The following is a 25774-nucleotide window of genomic DNA, read 5'->3' as shown; positions in this document are numbered from 1 at the left end:
ACAGTGTGAAAAAGACATGTGTGCAAAGACGGTGGAAACTGGATAGGACCTTGCCTAGTAGAGAAGTCAACCAACATTCAACTATCAAGTTTCTTTATTATGTCTTAGTCCTTGAAACAAATTGTGTGGGCAATGGTGGGAAAAAATTCACAAAGGCAAACATTTCAATTCCTGGGATCCACCAAATATAAAGCAAGTTACAGGTTAACTTGCTAAGAATACTTTATTTTTCTCCCCCTTTAGTACCAGGGATTGAACTCCGGGGCATTCGACCACTGAGCCATATCCCCAACCCAATTTTGTATTTTATTTCGAGATAGGGTCTCACTGAGTTGCTTAGCACCTGGCTTTTGCTGAGGTGATCCTTCTGTCTCAGCCTCCCGAGCTGCTGGGATTACAGGCTTGTGCCACTGAGCCTGGCCAAGAATATTCTCTTAAACCACCTAATATCAGAGTTGATAATAAGAGAATGCAATTGAGTACAGTAGCTACAGCTACCATGTGTCAGAAATTATACAAACATTCTCTCTATTAATTCTGAACACCTTTTTACAATAGATATTATCCTTCATTTTATGGTTGATGTAATAAGCTCAAAAGGATCAATTGAGTAATTTGCCCAGTGCTGGGGTGGGGTTTCCAGATGCAGAACTTTTAATGTTACGACTCTGATGATCTCTGGTATACTGGAATGTTATCACCCTGAGCATCACCTAGCCTGTTGACCCACGGTTGACAGTAAGGAAGTAAGCCCAAAGGGTTCTGAGCAGACAGATGGCTCAGAACTTATCATCCTGCTTCACAGAGAGACGTTTAGAACATTTCTTGGTGCCCATTTTCCTCTATTTCACACACTATTCTCTTAAGCTTGGTGATTTGGTTTCCAGGTACTTAGTTAGAAGCAGCACATCAGAGGGAGTAGGACTTGTTCTAGAAGGACACACTGATTTCTGTCGTGAGAGAGAGAACTGGCTGATTGACAGTACAGGAGTACAGGTGAAACAGGGAGAATGAAATATAAACTCATCCAAGATGTGAAATAAATATACAGGAGCCACATATTACAGAGGCAGATGTACCTTGAAAATAGCTATTATTGATCCAACTACTATGTGTCAAACATAGTTTTAGGCACTTTCTAGACATTATTATGTAGTTCAGTCTTTACAAAACAATCCTATTATTATTCCACAGATGAACTAACTGAGGCAGAGAAGTTAAGTAATTTGCTTATGGTCACCCAGAGTGGTAAACCTGAGATTCAAAGGCAATTTGTCTTGCCTTTCCTCCCATGTTTCCTTGTAGGAATTTTACAGGTTGTGTGTGTGGTGTGGTACTGGTGATTGAATTTAGTAGTGCTCTACCACTGAGCCACATACCAGTCTTTTTTTTTTTTTTGATACAGAGTCAAACTAGGTTGCTGAGGCTGGCCTGGAACTTGCAATCTTCCTGCCTCAGCCTCCCAAATTGCTGGGATTCCCACTGTCTTCCACCAGACCTGACCAGTTTCAGGTCTTATGTTTAAGTCTTTGAGTTGATTTGTGTGTGGGTGTTGTGTAAGATAAAGGTCTAATTTCATTCTCTGCATGTGAATATCTAGTTTTCCCAACACCATTTATTGAAGAGTCCATCTTTTCCCCATTGTATGTTCTTGGTTCCCATATTGAAAAACAGTTGACCATATAGATGGGTTTATTTCTGGGCTTTCTATTTTGTTCCTTTTTTTTTTTTTTTCTGCCTTCATACTGTTTTGATTACTATAGCTTTGTAATATAATTTGAAATCAAGAAGTGTGATGCCTCCTGCTTTGATCATTTTGCTCAAAATTGCTTTTGCTATTTAGGGTCTTTTGTGGTTCCATATGAATTTTAGGATTTTAAAAATTTCTGTGAAAAATTCCATTAGAATTTTGACAGAGATGCATTGAATCTCTAGATCACTTTGGGTGTATGGATATTTGAATGGTTTTCTTCCTATCCATGAACATGGGATATCTTTCTATTTCTTAAGTTGACTTTTATTTCTTTCATCAGTTTTATAGTTTTCAGTATATAGATCTTTCACTTTTGTAGTTAAATCTATACCTAAGTATTTTGCTTTGTTTTGTTTTATTGGTATTGGGAATTGTACCCAGGGGCACTTTACCACTGAGCTGTATCCCCAACCCTTTTTATTTTGAGATATGTTCTCAGTGAATTGGCTTAGGGTCTCACTAATTAGCAGAAGCTGACCTTGAGCTTGTGATCCTCAGCCTCCCAAGTTGCTGGGATCACAGGCATTTGCCACTGGGCCTGGCTAAGTACTTTATTTTTTGATGCTATTGTAAATGAAATTGCTTTCTTAATTTCCTTTTCAGATAATTCATTGTTAGTGTTTAAAAATACTAATGACTTTGTATCCTTCAACCTTACTGAATGCAATTATTAATTCTGATAGTTTTTTAAAAAGTCATGTTTTCTATAAACAATGTCATGTCACCAACAAATAGAGGTATTTTAACTTCTTTCTTTTTTCGTTAGGATGCTTTTTATTTTATTCTCTTGCTTAATTGCTCTGACTAGAACTTTCCAAGACTGTGGTGAAAGGAAGTGGTGAGAGTGAACATCCTTGTCTTATCTCTGATCTTAGAGGAAAAGCTTTCAGGTTTTCACCATTGGGTATGATGTTAGCAATGGGTCTGTCAGATATGGCTTTTACTGTGTGTTGGGGTACATTCCCTTTATACCTAATCCGTTGAGAGTTTTTATCATGAAAGAGTGTTGTATTTTTTAAAATGCTATTTCTTTCTGTATTAAGATGATTGTATGGTTTTTATTCTTCATTTTGTCAATGCGGTATATCATATTTATTGTTATTTATATATGTAACCATCATGTGTCCCAAGGATAAATCCCACATCATGATGAATAATTTTTAAAACATATTGTTGAATTTGATTTGCTTGTATTATGTTGAGGATTTTTGCATCTCTGCTCATTTAGGATATTAGCCTGTAATTTAATTTTCTGATAGTGTCCTTGGCATTATTATAATGCTGATTTCATAAAACAATTTGAAAAGCATTTTCTCCTCTTTAATTTTCTGGAAGAGTTTGAGAAAGATTGTCATTAATGTTTCTTTAATATTTGATAGAACTCACCAGTGAAATCATTTAGTCTTGGGCTCTTCTTTTTTTTTTTTTTTTTAATTACTGATTTAGTCTTTTTACTCCTTATTAGTTTGTTCAAATTTTCTTTTTTTTTTAAGTTCAGTCTTGAAAGGTTCTCTACATCATGGAATTTATTCTTTTGTCTAGGTTATCCAAACTGATATATTTGTGAATTTTTCAATTTCCCTCTTGTTATTGACTTCTAGTTATCTAATAATTTTCTTACTGATTTTCTGTCTGGAGGACCTATACATTGTTTAAATTGAGGCACTGAAATTCTCTATTATTATTGTATTGTCTATTTCTCCCTTCAGTTTGCTTAATATTTGCTTTATATATTTAGGTGCTCCAAAGTTGGGTGCATATACAATTTTATATCCTCTTTAAGAGCTGACCATTATAAAATTACTGTATAATTACCTTCTCTTTCTCTTGTGACTGTTTTGACTTAAGGTCTATTCTGATATAAATATAGCCACCCCTGCTTTCTTGCATGAAATATCTTTTTCTATTCCTTTGCTTTCAGTCTATGTTGCCCTTACATCTAAAGTGATTCTTTTGCATGGAAGCAAATAGTTGGATCTCAGGTTTTTATTAATTCTATCAGTTTATGTCTTTTGATTGAAGTCTAATTCATTTACACTTTATTATTGATACAGGACTTTATTATTTATTAAGGACTTACTACTGCCATTTTGCTCATTGTCTTCTGAGTGTTTTGTAGTTCTTTTGTTTCATTCTTCTTGTCTTGATGTGTCTAATAGTTTTTTAAGCAGAATTCCACCATTTCCTCTGTTTTGAGCCCCAACATTTCCCTCTCTCAACTTCCAGAGATTTTGGGCCCCTAAATCTCTGAGACTTTCTGGAGAGCCTTGGATTTCCCTACCGACAGAGGAGTCTGCTTTTCCGGGTCTTCTAACCAGTTGCCTCTTATCCATCTACTTTTTAACTTTAAACATTTTGTTGCTTCTACTCACCTGATCTTAGTCCTTATGAGTTTGTATCAAAAACAATAAAATTCTCTTTATTTTTATATTAGTGAGATTTGGGGAAGTAGCAGAACTAGATGTACATGATCAGTATGCCATCTTTTCCCTGAAGTCTGAAAGACATTTTAGAAAGCTTTGAATGCAGCATTATCCTAAAAAGTTTTTATTGTTTTAATGAGAAGACCTTTGGCACTCTGAAAAATGTGTTGCTTCAATTTTGCTGGCTGTTCAAAGTATAGTTCTGGGTCTAGAACATCTGTATTACCCAGGCATCATCTGGGTGCTTGTTAGAAATAAAGAATCGACTTCTTCACAGACATATTAAATCAGAATTAGCATTTTGAAACATACCCAGGGGATTCTTATACACAACAAAGGCTGAGAAGTGCTAATATAAAACATTACTTAATTTCTACTATAATTAGAATAGGTGAACTTTAATGATTCTGGATTTAAAAATCTTGTTATATTTTCTTGTTAAATTATTCTCCAAATTCTAAAGGATAATAAAGAAAATTACATAAGTTTTCATGAAAATGTATCCTTTCTCCCCTTTATAAGCCATGCCTTTGTATCTGAGTCAACATCAGATGTTAGCCAAAAATTCTATTTCATTTACCTTGAGAGACATCATACTGGTTATGTTCAGGTTTTTTAGTTGCCCACAGCTCTTGAGGTTTTGGTGTGATTTTGTAGATTGGACTGATTGAGTCTTCAGTCACATTTGAGCTGCCAAAATGAGAGGGTAACTTCTCCTAGAGGCAAGGGATGGATCATTTAATTATATGCTCAGTGTCTTGTCTAATGATTAGTAAATGCTCAAGAAGTGACTGTGGGGTGAATGAACCAAAGATAAATGTTTTCTACTTTTTTGGTATTAAAATTTTCTTTGATTAACAACACCACCAGAAAAGGTAAATATAAGATGCAATGTCTGTCTTCAACATATTCACAAACCAACAAGGGAACTCCAGGAATAAATTGGGTAATTATCAATTCCAGTTACAGATATAGTAAGCACAGAGAAGGGACATCTAATTCAGTATGGCTGGCAGGAGGAGTCAGGGCTAAGTCTCTTGATGATCAGCTTGATGGATTTAGAGCTGTGGCGCTCACACTTTTACGTGTATCAGAATCACCTGGAGTGCTTGTTAAACCACAGACTGCTGCATTCCATGCTCAGAATTTCTAATTCAGTGGGTGGGGCCAAGAAGGTGCATTTCTAACAATTTCCTAGGGACCCATGATATGAATCTTGGGGCCAGATTTTGAGAACCACTGGTTTAGAGAATGACAAAAAATTCTGGTGGTTGTACTTTAGCAGCTCATAGGCAGCAGACAGGGAGTGATAGGAGATACTGGAGGCAGAAGCCCAAGGAGTGCGGATCTCACTGTGGAGGTTCTGGGAGCCGTGGAGCATAGTGTGGAATCCCATTTATCTTTGGAAAGAACAATTTGGGTGTGGGGTTGAGGATGAATCAGAGGCAGGACCAGGTTTGGGATCTAAAACAAAATAAGTGGTTTATCATAGTCATCCAAAAATAATAAAAATAATTAAAAATCGGAATGAGGGCGAGAGGAGGAAAGACGCTTGGGATACGGAGGCCAACTGGAAGTGGGAGGGAAAGAGAGGGAGGAGTCACTGAGGGCCGTGGGATTTCTGGGTGTGTGCTGGGATTGTTTCTGCAGGAGGAGACGTGGGTCTTAAGCAGTGATGGGGAGAAAAGCAAGGGAGGAGAGCTGAGTGCAGGACATGTGGACTTTGAGAAGCTAGTGGGATATCTGGGAGGAACCCCACTGACAGTTTTACGCATGGTTCTGGAGGCCAGGAGCAACGTCTGGTAAGTAATCCACTCTGTCTCCTGCCACATCCACTTGATCTCTATTCGTTTGGCTCAGTCACTGTATTTGCAAAGAAACAATACCAACAGAACCTTTAAAGGTCTTGACGACCGCGATACTTTTCGAGGTGTTTTCTCAGGAAAAACAAATGTAGTTTTTTGATTCAGAGGGACAAATGAGATTTGAAGCACTGGTCTTCTAACCCTGGAAGAGGTTAATAAAGCCGCCTCTGTCTGAGAGCCAGAGGAATTGGATCATAGTAAGCTTGAGAGGGGCAAAATCACTTGACTGATCTGCAGGGCCATGTGAGGAACAGCTGAGACTAATTAGCCGGATTGTGGTTTTTTTACAGAGATGCCTGACTTTGAAAGTTGATGGAGTGAACTGCTTTTCAAAAGACTCCTTTGAAAAACTTTGATAAGCAGGCCATTTTGACTTTAACATTTCTGTCTTAACATTAGAGAAAAGGTAACCTTATTGAAGAGGACATGTGATTGGAAGTTGTCAATTACTGATGTTTTGGCAACCCTAGTCTCTAAAGTTTGAGAAAAACACAATAAGCAGTTCTCCACGTCAAGGTATGGTTTTGCATTTATCTTTTTTTATTCTTGTAGTGGTTTTGAGCTTTGCCATGCCAATTTTTAGATACTTAAACAATGGGCAGTTTATCGTAAATGTCATTGAATTGTTGTTCTTTAGAGACTTCTTGATGTCTGCTCACTTTCCTGAGATTTGTTTGAAAAGTATGTTTTTAATGACCAGCAAGTGGGTACCAATACCAAGTGTATTTTTTCTTTTTCCCCCCCTTTGCTTTCATAAAGTAATACAAATGTGTATTCTCAGATAAAATGATGAGTAAGAGAGTTCATAAAATAATTGAATTACTCTAAAAATCTTGCCCATCCTCTGAAAAATTTGTCCACAAAATTCAAGTTTCTTGGGATTTTGTTTTTAATATTGTTAGTAGCTTTCATGGAGAAATGTAAGTATGTGTTTTAGTATAAGGTGTATTTTTTAAAATTTAAATATGCCTTCAAATTATGGTCAATTTTGTTAGGTTTGGTAAGCACATGTAGTCATGAAAGGAAAATCCCATTTATTTTAGAGATACATAGTGAAGAACTGGAGGAGTGAAAGGTCTCATGTGTGGTTTCATTACACAGTTCTCTCTTCTTTTGGGTATTATATTAGTTTGCTATAGTGGGTAGCAAAATACGATAAATTAGGTGGCTTCAACATCATAAATTTATTGTCTCAAGGTTCAGGAGCCTAGAAATCCAAGATCAGAATGTCGGAGGGTTGACTACTGGGGCTGTGAGGAAGAATCCATTCCAGGCCTCTTTTTGGCTTGTAGATGGCTGTCTTCTCCCTCTGTCTCCTCCTGTCATCTTCCCTCTGCCTGATGTGGTTCGAATTTCCTCTTCTTGTAAGGACAACAGTCATATTGGTTTAGGGCCCACCCTACTGACCTCTTTTCAACTTGATTACCTCTAGAAAGGTCCCAGCTTCAAAGGAGTTTACATCATGAGGTACTGGGAGTTAGGACTTTAAGGTGAGAATTTTGGGCAAACAAAATTCAACCCATAAAAGGTAACGTTTGAAAATTTTCTTAATATGACATTGAAATTTTGCCTTCCAATGGATGCAGTAACTATCTACTAAGCCAAGTGCCTGGATTGTGCTGGATGTTGAATGTGTAAAGATGAGTAAGACATGGTCTTGTCCGCTGACCCAGGGTTTAATCAAATGTACAGATTCAGCTGAATGTGTGTGTATTTACTTCTCGCTTCTGTTGAGTTGCAGCCACTCTCCTAGTTTGTGTCCCTGGAGGTCCAATCAGGTCCCTGGCACATGGACACCTAACATCCCATGAGAAGCATGTGGAAAGACTCCCTTGCTCTGAGTGTGCCCAAGCGTAAGTTAAGGAGTGGAAGGATTCTTAAAGTTTGTCTGGTCCAGTCTTCTCCTTTTGCAGTTGAAGCATTTGAGGCTTAAAAGTGCCAAAGTCATTTGGCTGGTTACTGTCGGAGCTTCTCCATCCTGCAGGGTGTCCTGCCCTCCACTTAATGTGTTGACCAATATATCATTTTGTTTTCTTTGTCCTAAGCCCATGCTTTTTACCTTGGAGTGAACCCAGAGCTCCATCAGAATTCACTGTCAGAAAGAGCCTTGATTAAAAGCTGACATTCTGTCCAGTTTTGAGGATCTTAAGTGCCACAAAGAAAAACATGAACATTTTGGGGAGAAGTATTTATTCATGAGGGTTTCTCACACCTAGAATGTCCAGTTTGATTGAATATATTCCCAAAGAGTTAACCCCACCTCTTGGTTGTCTTTTCTGTCTTTTATCAGGTTCTCTTGTCCCTTCTAGGTCTACTATTCAGTGAGTGATCTTGCAGCCATTAGAGTGTAAGCAACATTTTCCTTTCTTTCTTTCTTTCTTGCTGCTGCTGCTACTCACAAAACAGGAACTGTGACAAAAAAGGAACGTGCCGATGAAACCATCCTGGCCATCAGGGTGGCACCATGGCACTCAGGGTCTGCCTGTTAGCAGGGCCTGGCCTGGCCTGGCCCTCTGGGCTGCCTGCCTTTCTGCTGTTTCAGCTTCTGTTCTCTCCAGACCCTCAGAACCTGAGTACTCCACAGGAAATGGTGCCCTTCCCAGCCCCCACCCTGTTTCTGTTTTCTCTTCTCAGGATTGAAGCTTCCTGAGATATCTGCCCATCTTTTGCTATTATTCCTTTCTTCCTCCCTCTGAACTTGGTTGATTTAGAGCCAGAGCTCAGGGCACAGAGTACATGATAACTCATGAGACATTTAAAGCCCATTAAAAACCAGAACTAATCCTGGTAGGAACAATTATTTATTTGCACATCCATGTCCCCCCGACCCCCACCTTGCAGTGCTGGGGATTTAACCAGGGCCTCACCTACTAGGCAAGTGCTCTACCTCTGAGCTACAGCCCGTCCCTTTATTTTTGCTCTGCCTTCTGTACTCTTGGTGTTGCTGCAGCATGACTGAGTTGCTCAGAGGTCCCATGGTAGCAGCTGGGGACTAGGGAAGAGTGGCTGACTGATGAGGTGGGGTTGCTGCTTGAGGGATGAGTCTGCACTGCTGCATCTCTGGAGGTAGGAGTGGCTTTGTCCAAACAGGTATAAATCATTCTTCCAAGAGCTGAGAGCACTGATTGCTTTGGTTTTCCTTGTCTTCTCCGTTTCATATGCTACCAGACTTCTCTTCTTATGAGGAAGTCTGAGCAGGGATCCATTAGCTGGATTCATCTCCCAGCAAATTGTGAATGGATCCCTGTTTTCACAAAGAGAAAGTGCAAACTGCCTTAAGCTCGGATCTCTGTGCTGCGGTGAGCCCCTCAGCCAGGGACTCTCACTGTTTAAAAATCTCCTCCCTAGTGTCCTTGGATCTCTCTTGCTGCTCCTCATATTTTGCCTCTTTCTTCACTCTAAATGTGCATATCTTCTCTCCCATGGCCTCAGGACATAAAACTGTAAATGACCCATGTCCTTATTTACTCTTTTGAGCTTTAGTTCAGTTCTCCAGATGCTAAACACAATTCCCATGTGGGTTATGTCCACACAACATAATGCAGTATTTGAGAGTTACCTGAGTTCAAATCTTTTTTCTTTCATTTACTGGCTGTGTGACCTTGGATAAGTTTCTTGATCTTTTGTGCATCAGTTTTCTCATCAATAGATTAGGGGCCTTATAGGGTCATTGTAAAGATTGCAGTGTTAATACTTTAAAAGGTTTAGAAAATGCTTGGTGTTAGCTGTAATAATAATAATGGTCTCAAACCATCTTTTCTTCTCTCAGTTGATAATACCATTCACTCAGTTATTAAACCAAAAGTCTTAGTTATCTTTAACTTCTATCCTGTTCAGTTAGGAAATTATATTGATTTCTGCCTCCTAAATATATCATGACTTAATCCCTTCTTCATCATCTTTACTGTCACTGACAATTTAAACCCTCACCATCTCTTCCCTTACATCTCAGTCACTTTGAACTACTCTAACAAAGCACCGCGGACTGAGTGACTTATATGCAATAGAAATTTATTCCTCATGTTCTGGAGGCTGAAAGTCTAGGATCAGGGTTCCAGCATGGTCAGGTGCTGGTGAGGACTCTCTTTCAGTTGCAGACTCCCAACTTCTCATATCCTTATGTGGCAGAAAGAGCAAACCGATTCTTTGACCTCTTCTTATAAGGAAATCCCATTCAAGAGGGCTTTGTCCTCATGACCTAAGGTCTCCCCAAGGCCCACCTCCTAATACCATCACAAAAGTCTTCGTGATGTACATGACTTTTGGGGAGACACAACATCACTCCGCATAACACGTGTACTTCAGATGCTCTTTTTATTCCTAGTCTGTGGCTGGCTGCCAGGCATAGATCTCAGGTTCCTGTCCTGCATAAAAGCCCGCAGTGGCTTCCCATTGCCCAGAGACTAGCACAGACTTTTAGAGCCATCTAAGAGTCCTTTTAGGCCAACATCCCAAACACTGTTCCATCTCTTTAGCCCCTGCTCTGGACACATCCCCCACCTCCACATGCCATTTTGGTCACATCCATCTGCTGTGAACCTCTTGATGCACCCTAAGTAACTGTCGGATTCCTGTAGCTTTGTAGGTGTAAAAACTACCCCCCTTGCACCCACCCTATCTGTCAGTCAGCCTCACATGTGCTCCCTTCTCGATGACTTTTCAACCCCCTCTGTCTTTTTGTACTTTGGATATCAGACATCTCTTACCAAATTCCATCAAAGATCAGTTACACTTTTTAGATTAATATTAATGATCATTTTGCTTATAATTTCTGTTATCTTTAAAGGGTAATGCTTGTTTGACTGACATGAGTTAAAGCCCTTCCCCACCTTATCTTATGGACTATGTAATTTTTGTCCATTCACCTCTGTCACTTGTCCTCGTGCGTGTGTGGATACTGGTGTTCTTTTAGTCCTTGGCCCAGAGGTGCCTCTGTGAAGTCTGATTCCCTGCCTAGGCAGAATGGGCTCCTCCTCCTTCCTCTGGCTCTGTCTCCCCAGCCCTCTCACCTCCCAAAGTTTTGTGCACACTTTTGTTAAGGTTCTTGTTTCACTGCCTTCTTATTGTTCGTTACCATACAGAGCTCACGTACTGGGGTGCTGCTCTTCTGCCATGTGCTGTGGTGACGAGTGCATGGCCCATGTTCAGCGCTTGCCTGTTGTGTTGATGTGTAAACTGATGAGCTTCTAAGCTGCCATCTCAGTTTCAGTCATCAGGCTCGCTCTCCTCTGTGCCTTCCAGGTTCACTGGTATATCTTTCCATCATGGATGGAAACCACGCATCAAACTTCACTTAAAATTACTATCGGCTTCTGGATTGGTATGCATAAGTTGCTCTGCATTCAATTTCTGTTATATTTGAAGAACATTTAATATATATATTTCTCAGGAAGAATTCTTAATGCACCATGGGCAGAACAATCTGTTCCCATGTCATTCTATACATTTTCTGTAATTTTCACATTTGTCATTTGAGCCAAGTTAATTTTTCTCTAAAATATCTTAAAAGTTATATTAAAAAGCAGATTCCCATTTAGTATAGTTTTTAGAGTTCTGGAAGTGTTTAAAACTAAAAGTGACAAAAGGTGTGTGGAAATCACAAAATGAGGATTTGCTTGTTGTTAATGGTGTTAAGAAATTTAATCACTGCTGTCAGTAGTTGTGGGACTTTTTGGAGTTAGGTAGGGATTACCACTTTGTGTTTTGTTGTGATGTTTAATTTGCTTTCTTTTTTTAAAAAATATTTTAGTTGTAGATGGACACAGTGCTTTTATTTTATTGTATTTACCTTTATTTTATTTATTTTTTTAATGTGGTGCTGAGGGTCATACCCAGGGCCTCACACATGCTAGGCAAGCACTCTACCACTGAGCCACAACCCCAGCCCCTAATTTGCTTTCTTAGAACTAAAGACTCTAGACTTTTGTTATAGAGTGGTTTGCTGTTATCAATTTCTTTTGCCTTATGTACCCCTTTTCATTTCTAGATCACGCCTGCTCTAACATCCTCATCATATATATACATATATATATGAACACACACTATATATATAGTGTTTGATAGTGTTTGTTATCAGTATATATACATATATATACTTTTATAAGTGTTTAAGTGTATATAATAAGTATATGTGTGTGTGTGTGTGTGTGTGTGTGTATATACACTGTTTTCAGTGTTTGAGATCCAGTGCAGGGCATTGAGAATACTAGGCAAGTACTCTACCTCTGTGCTATATCCCCAGCCATTCTTTGTTCAAATGAAGATGCATTTCCATGGAGTTAAATGGAATACAGATTATGTATAGGTTTAATGAAAATAACTTGGCCAAATTATTTTTTTTTAAGTGGGCCCTAAATAATTAGCCAGAGCTTAGAAATTTGTTTTCAACTTCTTATTCTTGTCTTTTATACCAGGGATTGAATCCAGGGGCATTTGACCACTGAACCACATCCTCAGTCCTTTTTATTTATTTATTTGTTTGTTTGTTTGTTTGTTTTTGAGACAGGTCTTACCAAGTTGCTTAGGACCTCACTAAGTGACTGAGGCTGCCTTTGAACTTGCTATCCTTCTGCCTCAGCTTCCTGAGCTGCTGAGATGACAGGTGTGTGCCACCATACTTGGCTGTTTTCAACCTCTTAAATTTTAAAATTAAGATGTGATTTTGACATGTGGTTTGTCTCCTTCAACAGATAGTGTTGCATTGCAAAATGTGCAAAAAACATTCTTTATCTAAGATGCTTACCCAATTTCTGGTGTTATAATATAGAGCTTGAGCTCTAGTGTATAAAGGCAAATGTAGTATTAAAAAAATTCAAAAGATAACTAAGGAATTTTTGTTTTTTTCTGCAGTGTAAAGCACTCTTTCAGTTGAAATTTTTCTATAATAATTCTACCTCTAAGTGACTATATCTCAAGTTTTTTTTTTTTTTGCTTAAGATGAGCAATGTAGGCACATGATTTTGGGTAAGATCACTTTGAGTACCTGGTACTTATTAGATATTTTATTTTTGATTCACTTGATTATTTATTATTGATTACCTCCTTCCTGTCCCCTGGAGGGTGGATGAGAAGGAAACAGAATGACTTTGAAAGAGAACTCTTGAGTAGAAAATATAAATCAAGAGCAGAAGCTGGGAAAGTGAGGAAAGAAACTAGGAAAATGGAAAGATAAATATCAAAGGCCAAATAAATGCACAAGCTGATAAATTCATAGATTAAAGGAGGAAAATCAGGTAGACGTGGTGATACACTCCTGTAATCCCATCTAGTTGGGAGGCTGAGGCTGGACAATCACAATTTGAGGCCAACCTCAGCAACCTGGTGAGACCCTGTCTCAAAAAAAGAAAAAAAAATCACATCATCCCAGTAGATGCAGAAACAAATTTGATTACATTGACATTTATTCATAACATTCATACTTAGCAAACTAGGAAGAGGTGAACTTCCCTAACCTGATAAAAGTATCAACCAAAACCCTACAGCAAATGTTCTGAACAGTGGAACATTAGAATCGAACAAGAGTGCCCCCGCCCCCCCCCCCCAAAAGACAAGAGAGCCTGTATAACCATGTCCAATAATTTAGGGGGTTCTAACAGCAAGTAAGATAAGAACTAGCCCCGGTGTGGTGGTGCATGCCTGTAATCCCAGTGACTCGGGAGGCTGAGGCAGAAGGATTAGAAGTTCAAGGCCAGCCTCAGCAATTTAGTGAGACCTTATCTAAAAGAGTTGTGGGGGGCACTCTGGGGATGTGGTTCAGTGGTTAAGTGCCCATGGGTTCAATAACCAGTACCCCCCCAAAGAACTATATATGTATATGTATATATTTAAGAACTATATATAAGTGTGTGTATATAAACTATATATATGTAAGTATATGTAAGAACTATATACATTGGTATAAAGATTAGAAAGGCAGCAACAAAATTCAATTATTTTCAACTAATAAGTTAATAAATTATTAGAGTTAATATAAACAACATATAGAAGAAATCTATATGTTGTGAAGAAATCATAGTAGTGAAAACATAAAGTATCAATAAGTTGAAAGGTATGCGACCTTTTTTTCTTTTATTTCTTTTTTTGTACTAAGGATTGAACCCAGGGGTGCTCTGAGCTACATACCTAGTTCTTTTTTTATTTTTTAATTAAATAATTAAAATTTTTTTTTTTTTTTTTTTTGCTATGGTGGTGGAGATTGAACCCAGGGCCTTGTGCACGTGAGGCAAGCATTCTACAATTGAGCTATATCCCCAGCCCCAAGATATGGAATCTTTATGAAGAGAATTTATTTATTTATTTTTTATTTTTTTATTTTTTTATTATTATTTTTTATTGTAAACAAATGGGATACATGTTGTTTCTCTGTACATGGAGTAAAGGCATACCATTTGTGTAATCATAAATTTACATAGAGTAATGTTGTTTGATTCATTCTGTTATTTTTTCCCTTCCCCCCACCCCTCCCACCCCTCTTTACCCTCTATACAGTACTTCCTTCCTCCATACTTGCCCCCCTCCCTAACCCTAACTCTAACCCTAACACTAACCCTTCCCTCCCCCCCATTATGTGTCATCCTCCACTTATTAGCGATATCATTCGTCCTTTGGCTTTTTGAGATTGGCTTATCTCACTTAGCATGATATTCTCCAATTTCATCCATTTGCCTGCAAATGCCATAATTTTATCATTCTTTATGGCTGAGTAATATTCCATTGTATATATATACCACAGTTTCTTTATCCACTCATCAATTGAAGGGCATCTAGGTTGGTTCCACAGTCTGGCTATTATGAATTGAGCAGCTATGAACATTGATGTGGCTGTATCTCTGTAGTATGATGATTTTAAGTCCTTTGGGTATAGGCCAAGGAGTGGGATAGCTGGGTCAAATGGAGGGTCCATTCCAAGTTTTCTAAGGAATCTCCACACTGCTTTCCAGAGTGGCTGCACTAATTTGCAGCCCCACCAGCAATGTATGAGTGTACCTTTCTCCCCACATCCTCGCCAACACCTGTTGTTGCTCCTATTCTTGATAATTGCCATTCTAATTGGGGTGAGATGTAATCTTAGGGTGGTTTTGATTTGCATTTCTCTTATTACTAGAGATGTTGAACATTTTTTCATATGTTTGTTGATTGCTTGTAGATCTTCTTCTGTGAAGTGTCTATTCATTTCCTTAGCCCATTAGTCGACTGGATTATTTGAATTCTTGGAGTAAAGTTTTTTGAGTTATTATAGATTCTGGAGATTAGTGCTCTATCTGAAGTATGATTGGCAAAGATATTCTCCCACTCTGTAGGCTCTTTCTTCGCATTGCTGATAGTTTCCTTTGCTGAGAGAAAGCTTTTTAGTTTGAATCTATCCCAGTGGTTGATTCTAGCTTTTATTTCTTGTGCTATGGGAGTCCTGTTAAGGAAGTCTGATCCTAGACCAACAAGGTGAAGATTTGGACCTACTTTTTCTTCTATAATCTGCAGGGTCTCTGGTCTGATTCCGAGGTCCTTAATCCATTTTGAGTTTAGTTTCGTGCATGGTGAGAGATATGGGTTTAGTTTCATTCTGTTGCATATGGATTTCCAATTCTCCCAGCACCATTTGTTGAAGAGGCTATCATTTCTCCATTGCATATTTTTGGCCCCTTTGTCTAGTATGAGAAAATTGTATTTATTTGGGTTTGTGTCCGTGTCCTCTATTCTGTACCATTGATCTACCTTTCTATTTTGGTACCAATACCATGCCGTTTTTGTTACTATTGCTTTGTAGTAGAGTTGAAGATCTGGTATTGCAATACCCCCTGTTTCACTCTTCCTGCTAAGGATTGCTTTAGCTATTCTGGGTTTCTTATTCTTCCAGATGAATTTCATAATTGCTTGCTCTATTTCTGTAAGGTACGTCATTGGGATTTTAATTGGAATTGCATTGAATTTGTATAGCACTTTAGGTAGTATGGCCATTTTGACAATATTAATTCTTCCTATCCAAGAACATGGAAGATCTTTCCATCTTCTAAGGTGTTCTTTAATTTCTTTCTTTAGTGTTGCATAGTTCTCATTGTAGAGGTCTTTCACCTCTTTTGTGAGATTGATTCCCAAGTATTTTATTTTTTTCGAGGCTATTGTGAATGGGGTAGTTTTCCTAATTTCTCTTTCTGAAGATTCATCACTTATGTATAAAAATGCGTTGGATTTATGGGCATTGATCTTGTAACCTGCTACTTTACTGAATTCACTTATGAGTTCTAGGAGTTTTCTGGTGGGATTTCCAGGTTCCTCTAAATATATAATCATGTCATCAGCGAACAGGGATAGTTTGAGTTCTTCTTTCCCAATTCGTATCCCCTTAATTTCTTTGGTTTGTCTAATTGCTCTGGCCAGAGTCTCAAGAATGATGTTGAATAGAAGTGGTGAAAGAGGGCATCCCTGCCTTGTTCCAGTTTTTAGGGGGAATGCTTTCAGTTTTTCACCATTTAGAATGATATTAGCCATGGGCTTAGCATAAATGGCCTTTACAATGTTAAGGAATGTTCCCACTATCCCTATTTTTTCTAGTGTTTTGAGCATGAAGGGGTGCTGTATTTTATCAAATGCTTTTTCTGCATCTGTTGAAATAATCATGTGATTCTTGACTTTAAGTCTATTAATATGGTGAATTACATTTATTGATTTCCTGATGTTGAACCAACCTTGCATCCCTGGGATGAAACCCACTTGATCATGGTGCACTATCTTTTTAATATGTTTTTGTATGCGATTTGCTAAAATTTTGTTGAGAATTTTTGCGTCGATGTTCATTAAGGATATTGGTCTGAAATTTTCTTTCCTTGATGAGTCTCTGTCTGGTTTAGGTATCAGGGTGATATTGGCTTCATAGAATGAGTTTGGGAGGGTTCCCTCCTCTTCTATTTTATGGAATACTTTGAGAAGTATTGGAATGAGCTCTTCTTTAAAGGTTTTGTAGAACTCGGCTGAGAACCCATCTGGTCCCGGACTTTTCTTTGTTGGTAGGTTTTTGATGACTTCTTCTATTTCAGTACTTGAAATTGGTCTATTTAAATTATTTATGTCCTCCTCGTTCAGTTTAGGCAATTCATATGTCTCTAGAAACCTGTTGATGTCTTCGAAATTTTCTATTTTGTTGGAGTATAGATTTTCAAAATAGCTTCTAATTATGTTTTGTATTTCAATCCTGTCTGTTGTGATATTTCCTTGTTCATTCCGAATTTTAGTGATTTGGGTTTTCTCTTGTCTTTTCTTTGTTAGTGTGGCTAAAGGTTTATCAATTTTGTTTATTTTTTCGAGGAACCAACTATTTATTTTGTCAATTTTTTGTATTGTTTCTTTTGTTTCAATTTCATTGATTTCAGCTCTGAGTTTAACTATTTCCTGTCTTCTACTACTTTTGGTGCTGTCTTCTTTTTCTAGGGCTTTGAGCTGTAGTGTTAGGTCGTTTATTTGTTGAGTTTTACTTCTTTTATTAAATGCGCTCCATGAAATAAATTTCCCTCTAAGTACTGCTTTCATAGTGTCCCAGAGATTTTGATATGATGTTTCTTTGTTCTCATTTACCTCTAAGAATTTTTTAATTTCCTTCCTAATATCTTCTGTTATCCATTCATCATGTAATAGCATATTGTTTAATCTCCAGATGTTGGAATAGTTTCTGTGTTTTATTCTTTCATTTATTTCTAACTTCAATCCATTATGATCTGATAGAATACATGCTAGTGTCTCTATCTTCTTGTATTTTCTAACATTAGCTTTGTGGCCTAATATATGGTCTATTTTAGAGAAGGATCCATGTGCTGCTGAGAAGAAAGTGTATTCGCTCTTGGTTGGATGGTATATTCTATAAATGTCCGTTAAGTCTAAATTATTGATTGTGTTATTGAGATCTATGGTTTCTTTGTTCAATTTTTGTCTAGAAGATCTGTCCAGTGGTGAGAGAGGCGTGTTAAAATCACCTAGTATTATTGTGTTATGGTCTATTTGGTTTCTGAAATTGAGAAGGATTTGTTTGACATACATGGATGAGCCACTGTTTGGGGCATAGATGTTTATGATTGTTATATCTTGCTGATTTATGCTTCCCTTAAGCAGTATGAAATGTCCTTCTTTATCCCTTCTGAGTAACTTTGGCTTGAAGTCCACATTATCTGAAATGAGGATGGATACTCCAGCTTTTTTGCTGAGTCCATGTGCATGGTATGTTTTTCCCCATCCTTTCACCTTTAGTCTATGGGTATCTTTTTCTATGAGGTGAGTCTCTTGCAGGCAACATATTGTTGGATCTTTCTTTTTAATCCAATCTGCCAGTCTATGTCTTTTGATTGATGAATTCAGGCCATTAACATTCAGGGTTATTATAGAGAAATGATTTGGTTTCCCGGTCATTTGGTTCATTTTTAAAATTTTGTTTATTTATTTGTTTGACACAACTTGTTTCCTCCTTTATTTGACAATTCCTTTAGGATAATTCCTCCCTTTGCTGATTTGCTTCTTTGTTTTTCATCTCTTCCTCATGGAATATTTTGCTGAGAATGTTCTGTAATGCTGGCTTTCTTTTTGTAAATTCTTTTAGCTTTTGTTTATCATGGAAGGATTTTATTTCATCGTCAAATTTGAAGGTAAGTTTTGCTGGGTATAAGATTCTTGGTTGGCATCCATTTTCTTTCAGGGCTTGAAAAATGTTGTTCCAGGCCCTTCTAGCTTTTAGGGTCTGGATTGAAAAATCTGCTGATATCCGTATTGGTTTCCCCCTGAATGTCATTTGGTTCTTTTCTCTCACAGCCTTTAAAATTCTGTGTTTATTTTGTATGTTAGGAATTTTCATTATAATGTGCCTTGGTGTGGGTCTGTTGTAATTTTGTGTATTTGGAGTCCTATAAGCCTCTTGAACTTGATTTTCCATTTCTTTCTTCAGATTTGGGAAATTTTCTGTTATTATTTCATTGAATAAATTGTTCATTCCTTTGGCTTGTTTCTCTAGGCCTTCCTCAATCCCAATAATTCTTAAATTTGGCCTTTTCATGATATCCCATAGTTCTTGTAGATTCTGTTCATGATTTCTTACCATCTTCTCTGTTTGTTCAACTTTGTTTTCAAGGTTAAATATTTTGTCTTCAGTGTCTGAGGTCCTGTCTTCCAGGTGTTCTATCCTATTGGATATGCTTTCTATGGAGTTCTTAATTTGGTTTATTGTTTCCTTCATGTCAAGGATTTCCGTTTGGTTTTTTTTCAATATCTCTAACTCTCTATTGATATGATCTTTTGCTTCCTGTATTTGCTCTTTTAACTGTCGATTGGTGCGATCATTCAGTGCATACATTTGCTCTTTCATCTCATCATTTGCTTCTCTGATCATTTTAATTCTGTACATTCTGAACTCCTTTTCTGTCATTCTTCTGCCATGCTGTCATTGGGTTTTATTGATGTAACATGTAGATTTGTTTGCAGCATTTTCTTTCCTTGTTTTCTCATATTGTTCAGGTATCAGTGGACCGCTGAGATATTGCAGATTTCCTCTATTGACTTACAATGTCCCTGAAGATTTCTATATATATCCCCCCTTAGCCTTCAGTAGGCTGAAGTCTTGGAGGAAGTTGATAATGCGGTGCTCCACAAGGAAGCTGCCTCTCTAGGAGTGGTGGCCTTCAGGTGGGGTATAATCCCTGCTAGTGGGCAGAGGTGCCTCCACTTGTTGACCAATGGCCATCCAAAGGGGACCTAGGCTGCGGGCTGAGGCAAGGCCTGTTTGGGCCTGAGTCTCTGGTTTAGCGTCCTTGTGGGGAAACCTCACCCGGCAGGGAAGACTCACCCGGTGGGGAGGTCTCACTGGTCAGTTCCCTCTAAGAGGTTCCCCTCAATTTACAGCTACCGCCTGGGCTGGGTTGCCTTCCTCTGCAAAGTTCCCAGGGGCCAGGCCCTACCTCCTGGGCCTGGGAGCCTCACCCTTTGCAGATGAATCTCCTTAGGCTGCCCCTCCTCAGAGAATCTGCCCGCAGGCCTGGAACCTTCGCTCCGCCCTAAGCCTGTCTCTGTGCGGCTCTTCCACCCAGAAACCTCCTAGATCCTGGGACCCTGCTCTGCACCTAATCGCCTGGCTGTGTGGCCCCTCCTCTGAGCCGCCACCTGGGGCCCCGAACAATTGCTCTGAGTCCCAGAGACCCGCCACAGGCCTCTTCCTCCAGACAGCCGCCCAGTATTCTGGTGCGGTCACTAGGAGTCCAAGAAACTCACTTCGTGCCTCCTCCTCCCACCAACCACCCGTAGCCCTGGGCAATCAATCACTCCGAGTCGAAGTGACCCTCCCCGTTCCTCCTCCTTCTCCAGATAACCCCCCGGGTGTTCAGGAGCGGTCGCTCTGAGTGGCTCTGAATCTATGTGACCCGCTGCACGGGTCCTCTGGGCAACCGCCCGGAGCTCTGGTGCGGCCACTCAAGACCAAGCGACCCACCACGCTCCTCCTCCAGGCAGCCCCCCTGTGTTCAGGAGCTGTCACTTTAAGTCCAAACAACTCACCACTCGCCTTCTCCTCTGAGCAGCCGCCTGGAGCGCTAATGCAGTCACTGCGAGTCCAAACGACCCGCCGCGCTCCTCCTCCTCCTCCTCCTACTCCTCTGGGCAGGCCCCGGGCTTCAGAAGTGGTCTGAGTTCAAACAGCTCGCCACACAGCCCCTCCTCTGGCAACCGCCTGTAGCTCTGGTGTAGTCACCCCGATTCCAAGTGGCCGCGCTCCTCTTCCTCCTCCTCGTCCTCAGGGCAGGCCCCGGTGTTCAGAAGCAGTCGCCCTGAGTCCAAACAGCTCGCCGCGCAGCTTCTCCTCTGGCAACCGCCTGTAGCTCTGGTGCAGTCACTCCGAATCCAAGTGGCCACGCTCCTCCTCCTCCTCCTCCTCAGGGCAGGCCCTGGTGTCCTGAGTCCACACAGCTCTCCTTGCCACTCTTCCCCTGGGCAGCCGCCGGAGCCCCAGTGGTTGCTCCGAGTCCCAGCGCTGTGCCGAGCGGCCTCCTTTACGGCGCTCCCAGTTGTCCGAGTTCACTGCTCCAGCGGGGGGAGGGGCGTCTCGCTGGCAGCTCTACTTCACAAAGTTTCCCGTGTTCCGGGACCACCGTCCCATCCGGGATGCCTTCCAAATGGGAGAGACTCACCTGGCTGCTTTGAGTTGGTCCCAAGTGTCTCAACATCTCCTCTTTTGAATCCTGAGTCCTAGAGCAACATGAAATGCAGCCACCCTCTAGGCCGCCATCTTGAAACCCCCCTCCCATTATTTTTAAATCAATATCTCTTGGATCCTTTCCTTCCAATTCCCATGGTGCTGCCCTCATCTAAATGCTGACCTCATTTAAATTCTCATGGTTAAACTCTGAACTTTGAACCTAGAATCATAGAGCACAGTGTTGGTGTTTGGAAGAGGTTTATTGGGTTTAAACTTTATTTCGTCCTTGAACAAACAAGGTGTAGAGAGTGTTGGTGAATGATGGATCATTCACAGATGGTGGTGGAGGAATTAGAAGCCCACGCACCAATGGGTGAGTCATCCAGTCTTTAACAAGCTATATCACCTCATAAACATTCTTTTGAACTTATAGCCAGTTTATAGTTATTAGTAAATTTGTCTTATCTCTATTTGCCTATAAGTTTTAAGGAAAGGATTATATCTTATTCGTTTTAATATCCTTTGAAGTGATTAGCAGGACTCCTTAATGCTTGTAAAACTGAAGTCAAGACATGCCTTCAGCTGGGGATGTAGCTTAATGGTAGAGCACCTTCCTAGCATGTATGAGGCCCTGGGTTTCGTCCCTAGCAGTGCAGACAAGACAAACCACAGAAAACATGCCTTTGTACCAAACATACTTTCTTTCCTATTCCTCACCATCTGGTTGTATCTTGCCTGACTTGGAAGGTGTTCTGCTCGGGTCCTGGTTCTACTTGAAAGCATAGTCAGATTGCTGCCCCCATCTAGCTTCCAGGGTCTGCTTGCCTTATCAAACAAACATCTTCCAGGTATCTAGTACACACTTCACAAATGTGCCCATATAATATGTCCTTTAATCCTTCCAAGAATTTGCTAGATAAATATTCCCATTTCAAGGAAACAGATGAAGAGAGACTAGCTACACTACCAACCAGAGGTCTCACAGCTGGTAGGTAAGTAGCAGAGTTCAGGTCTACTGACTTCAAGTCCGTTTCACTTTTGATATCCCATGCTGGTAGTCCACATGGTGTAACAGATGTTTTGCTCCCTGCTAACAATGTCTTGTTTGTTCTTTGTTGCACTTGTGTTCATCTTGCTTCCTTACCCAGATTACTAACTTCATGAAGGGAGGTGGTGCTAGATCACAGGTTTCTATCATGCCATCCATAGTTAAGAACAGAATACTGGAGACATAGTAGTTGTGTATTAAATCCTGTTGAGTGGCACACAAATGTACCTTATTTGTGTGTACATGTATTGCTGGGGATTGAACTCAGGGTCTTGTGCATGCCTGGCAAATGCTGTCCTACTGAGCTATACCTCCAGGCCCTCCAAATATAGTTTAATTTAACAAAAAAACACAGCTATTAGTGGAGCCCTAAGACACTTTTTGGTTATTCCTGAATGAAATCAGCAGGGCACAGAGGGAACCAGAGGAAGGAAGAGGCTGTTAGAGAAAGCCAGATGGTAGACACAGTTAACAATTGAGCAACTGGCCAGTTATCAGTCTTGTGGTAAGGGGCTGTGGAGAGGCAACACGCAGAAGGCAGTTTTCAGGAAATATGCAATTTTACTGGAGAGTTGAGACATGTTCATGAGATGGGAACAGGGTATTTAGAAGTGGCATAAACTGTACAAGTTAACCAACCAGGTAAAGCATTCATGCACATTGAGAAAACATTGGTTGAAGGAATACCCAGAAGAGGATGTGGTTTGGGAGACAGGTTTCCAAGGTGAGAGAAGAGTGGGTAGAGATACATTTGGCTTAATTCATGATCATCCTACTAATTATTTGGGCCATGAAGAAAGGAACATAAGTAGGTAGGATGTTTCCTTTGAAATAACCTCCCTTCCCATTTTTCCACTGTGGGAAGCCAGTAGGGCTTTATCCCCAAGTCCTGGTGATCAGAAGTGAAGGGAACACAAATAATTTTATGTCATCTGTGCTTGGAGGTGAGTTATGCTGACCAATTCTTGTGGTGCTGCTTAATTTCACATATTCTTATGCATTTTCCATATAAATCAGAGATGTTTTAGCAATTCCAGTACTTTGACAACTAAACTATGTTTACAGCTCTGCATTTTCCCAAGTCACAAAAGCCATTAACAGATATTTAACTATATGCATATGATATAGATATATGAGAAAACATATATAGAACAGGTCAACTATAAGATCAAGACCTTTTAGATTAGAAATAATAGAATTTTAATATCTGTTCCTTCCTGTGTCAGAAATTTTAAGTCTGTAAGAGCTGAAAACATGGGTATCTCAACTACATAGAGACACCAGAAACCAATGGAAATTATTTCAAATTGAACATTATAATTTTTATGCATAATAATTTTTTTAACAAATGTAAGATGTTTAATACAGAATAGTTCATACAAAAAAGGAGTAAATGGGACCCTTGATAAAATTTGAGGAGCCTTTTTTTACAAAATTGACCCATTATTTTATTACTATTACCATTTCTTTTTTTTTTATTGTAAACAAATGGGATATATGTTGTTTCTCTGTTTGTACATGGCGTAAAGGCATACCATTTGTGTAATCATAAATTTACATAGGGTAATGTTGTTTGATTCATTCTGTTATTTTTTCCCTTCCCCCCACCCCTCCCACCCCTCTTTTCCCTCTATACAGTCCTTCCTTCCTCCATTCTTGCCCCCCTCCCTAACCCTAACTCTAACCCTAACACTAACCCCTCCCTCCCCCCATTATGTGACCTCATCCACTTATTAGCGATATCATTCGACCTTTGGTTTTTTGAGATTGGCTTATCTCACTTAGCATGATATTCTCCAATTTCATTCATTTGCCTGCAAATGCCATAATTTTATCATTCTTTATGGCTGAGTAATATTCCATTGTATATATATACTACAGTTTCTTTATCCATTCATCAATTGAAGGACATCTAGGTTGGTTCCACAATCTGGCTATTGTGAATTGAGCAGCTATGAACATTGATGTGGCTGTATCTCTGTAGTATGCTGATTTTAAGTCCTTTGGGTATAGGCCAAGGAGTGGGATAGCTGGGTCAAATGGTGGTTCCATTCCAAGTTTTCTAAGGAATCTCCATAATAATTAATTTTATCCATCATATTCTGTGCAGTAGATTTTTTTTTCTTTTTTTTTTTTTGCCATGCTGGGGATTGAACCCAGGGCCCTGTGCTTGCAAGGCAGCACTTTACCAACTGAGCTATCTCCCCAGCCCCTGCAGTAGATTTTTAAATGTAAGAACTATTATTTCTTGGACATTCGTATGTAAAATTTTAGGGTAATATATCTAGGAAAATTGAGTAATGTGATTATTGCCTATTTTTAGAAGTTTTGATTTATTTTCTGTTTGGTAGATATACATCAATTTTATTTTTATGTGGTACAAATACATATTGAAAAGTCCTAACTTAAAAGGAATACCATTTATAATATTTTTTTAAAATAGTGAATTATCTCCTGAGATCAAACACTTAACTCATAAACTTTTACAATGAAATTTCTTGGAATGTGGAGACTAACATTATACTATAAAATGTTACATTTGGCTGATGATGAAGAGAAGGTCTGGCCTCAGGGGCCCAAGTTCTAACCTGGATGCTTGGCTTTCCATCTGTCTAAGGTAGGCAGGAGAAACAACAAAGGACCTGATTTGAATAGTTTGGGAGTCCTTAAAATCGGATGGGCGGAGCGGGGCAGAACAAGTGTATTGAGTAAGTTGTTTGACTTAGAAAGCAAGAGAAACTTTGGCTTCTAATAAAGCAACAACTACTACCATGGATCATTTCTATATTGTTCCTTCCGACTCTGATGAGGTTTGCTCCAAAACCTGTATAGATAGACATACCGGATTCTCAGGCTACTCTCCCTCCCAAATTCATAAGCCATTTCTCGAAACTCTTTTAATCCTGCTCTTTGTTTCTTGGTGTTTGACTTTGATATGACTTCAACTACTTTTCTGGGCCTCTCTTCTACTTAATCTGTACGGTCTGGAGTTCACTGTCTGCTGTTCTCACGTGAGCTTAGGTGGGGAACACTAGGAGTTTCTCTGCCCCCGCTTCCTCAGGCCCTTTTCTCTTTCCCTGAAACTTTCTAATGGTTTTAAGTAACAAAACTTTCATATAAAACATTCCTCATGACCTAGCAGTTAGCTGGATCAAAGGGTTCTATGAATAAAATATAATATTAGAAATATCTTCAGAATGCATAGAAAAAAATCAAGTTAGTGGAGATAACAAAGTTTTACTCTGATAGGAATTTTTATTCTGATCAGTATTTTTCTACTTCTTTATGCTATTCTGTACTATAGTAAAGAGTGGCTTTTGACAAAGTATAAATATTATATTTTCAGTTATTTTAGGTTTGTTTTGTCAACATTTCATTGTCTTCTTTTGAAGCATGTCTCAACTTTGGAGGGTTTCACCCAAGAATAGATTCTTGAGCCCCCACTGACACTTGCAGTGTTTTCTGATGGTCTCAAAGGGTCCATTTAGCAGGAGAGGGTCACCAATGTAGTTGAGGACAAATATCTTCCCA

The 25774-nt window shown here is 39.3% G+C and overlaps 1 protein-coding gene across 6 annotated transcripts in view; it reads left to right on the top strand.

Annotated features, from left to right (window-relative positions):
• The window catches only part of RAB27A (RAB27A, member RAS oncogene family), an 81950-nt gene that overhangs the window by 10299 nt on the left and 45877 nt on the right, over positions 1-25774 (top strand). Inside the window, exon 2 of one of the 6 annotated variants that reach the window (XM_079129996.1) lies at positions 12547-12642. The exons of 3 other annotated variants lie outside the window; for them this stretch is intronic. The gene's annotated coding sequence lies outside the window, so the exon portion shown is untranslated. Of the gene's footprint in view, positions 1-5724; positions 5979-12546; positions 12643-21385; positions 21569-25774 lie in introns of those variants that run through there. 2 more of the 6 variants (XM_079129995.1, XM_079129997.1) reach the window with 2 other exon arrangements.

The sequence above is a fragment of the Sciurus vulgaris genome (assembly GCF_902686455.1).
Source record: "Sciurus vulgaris genome assembly, chromosome: 2".
Lineage (NCBI taxonomy): Eukaryota > Metazoa > Chordata > Mammalia > Rodentia > Sciuridae > Sciurus > Sciurus vulgaris.
This window is presented reverse-complemented; position numbering and strand designations above follow the sequence as displayed.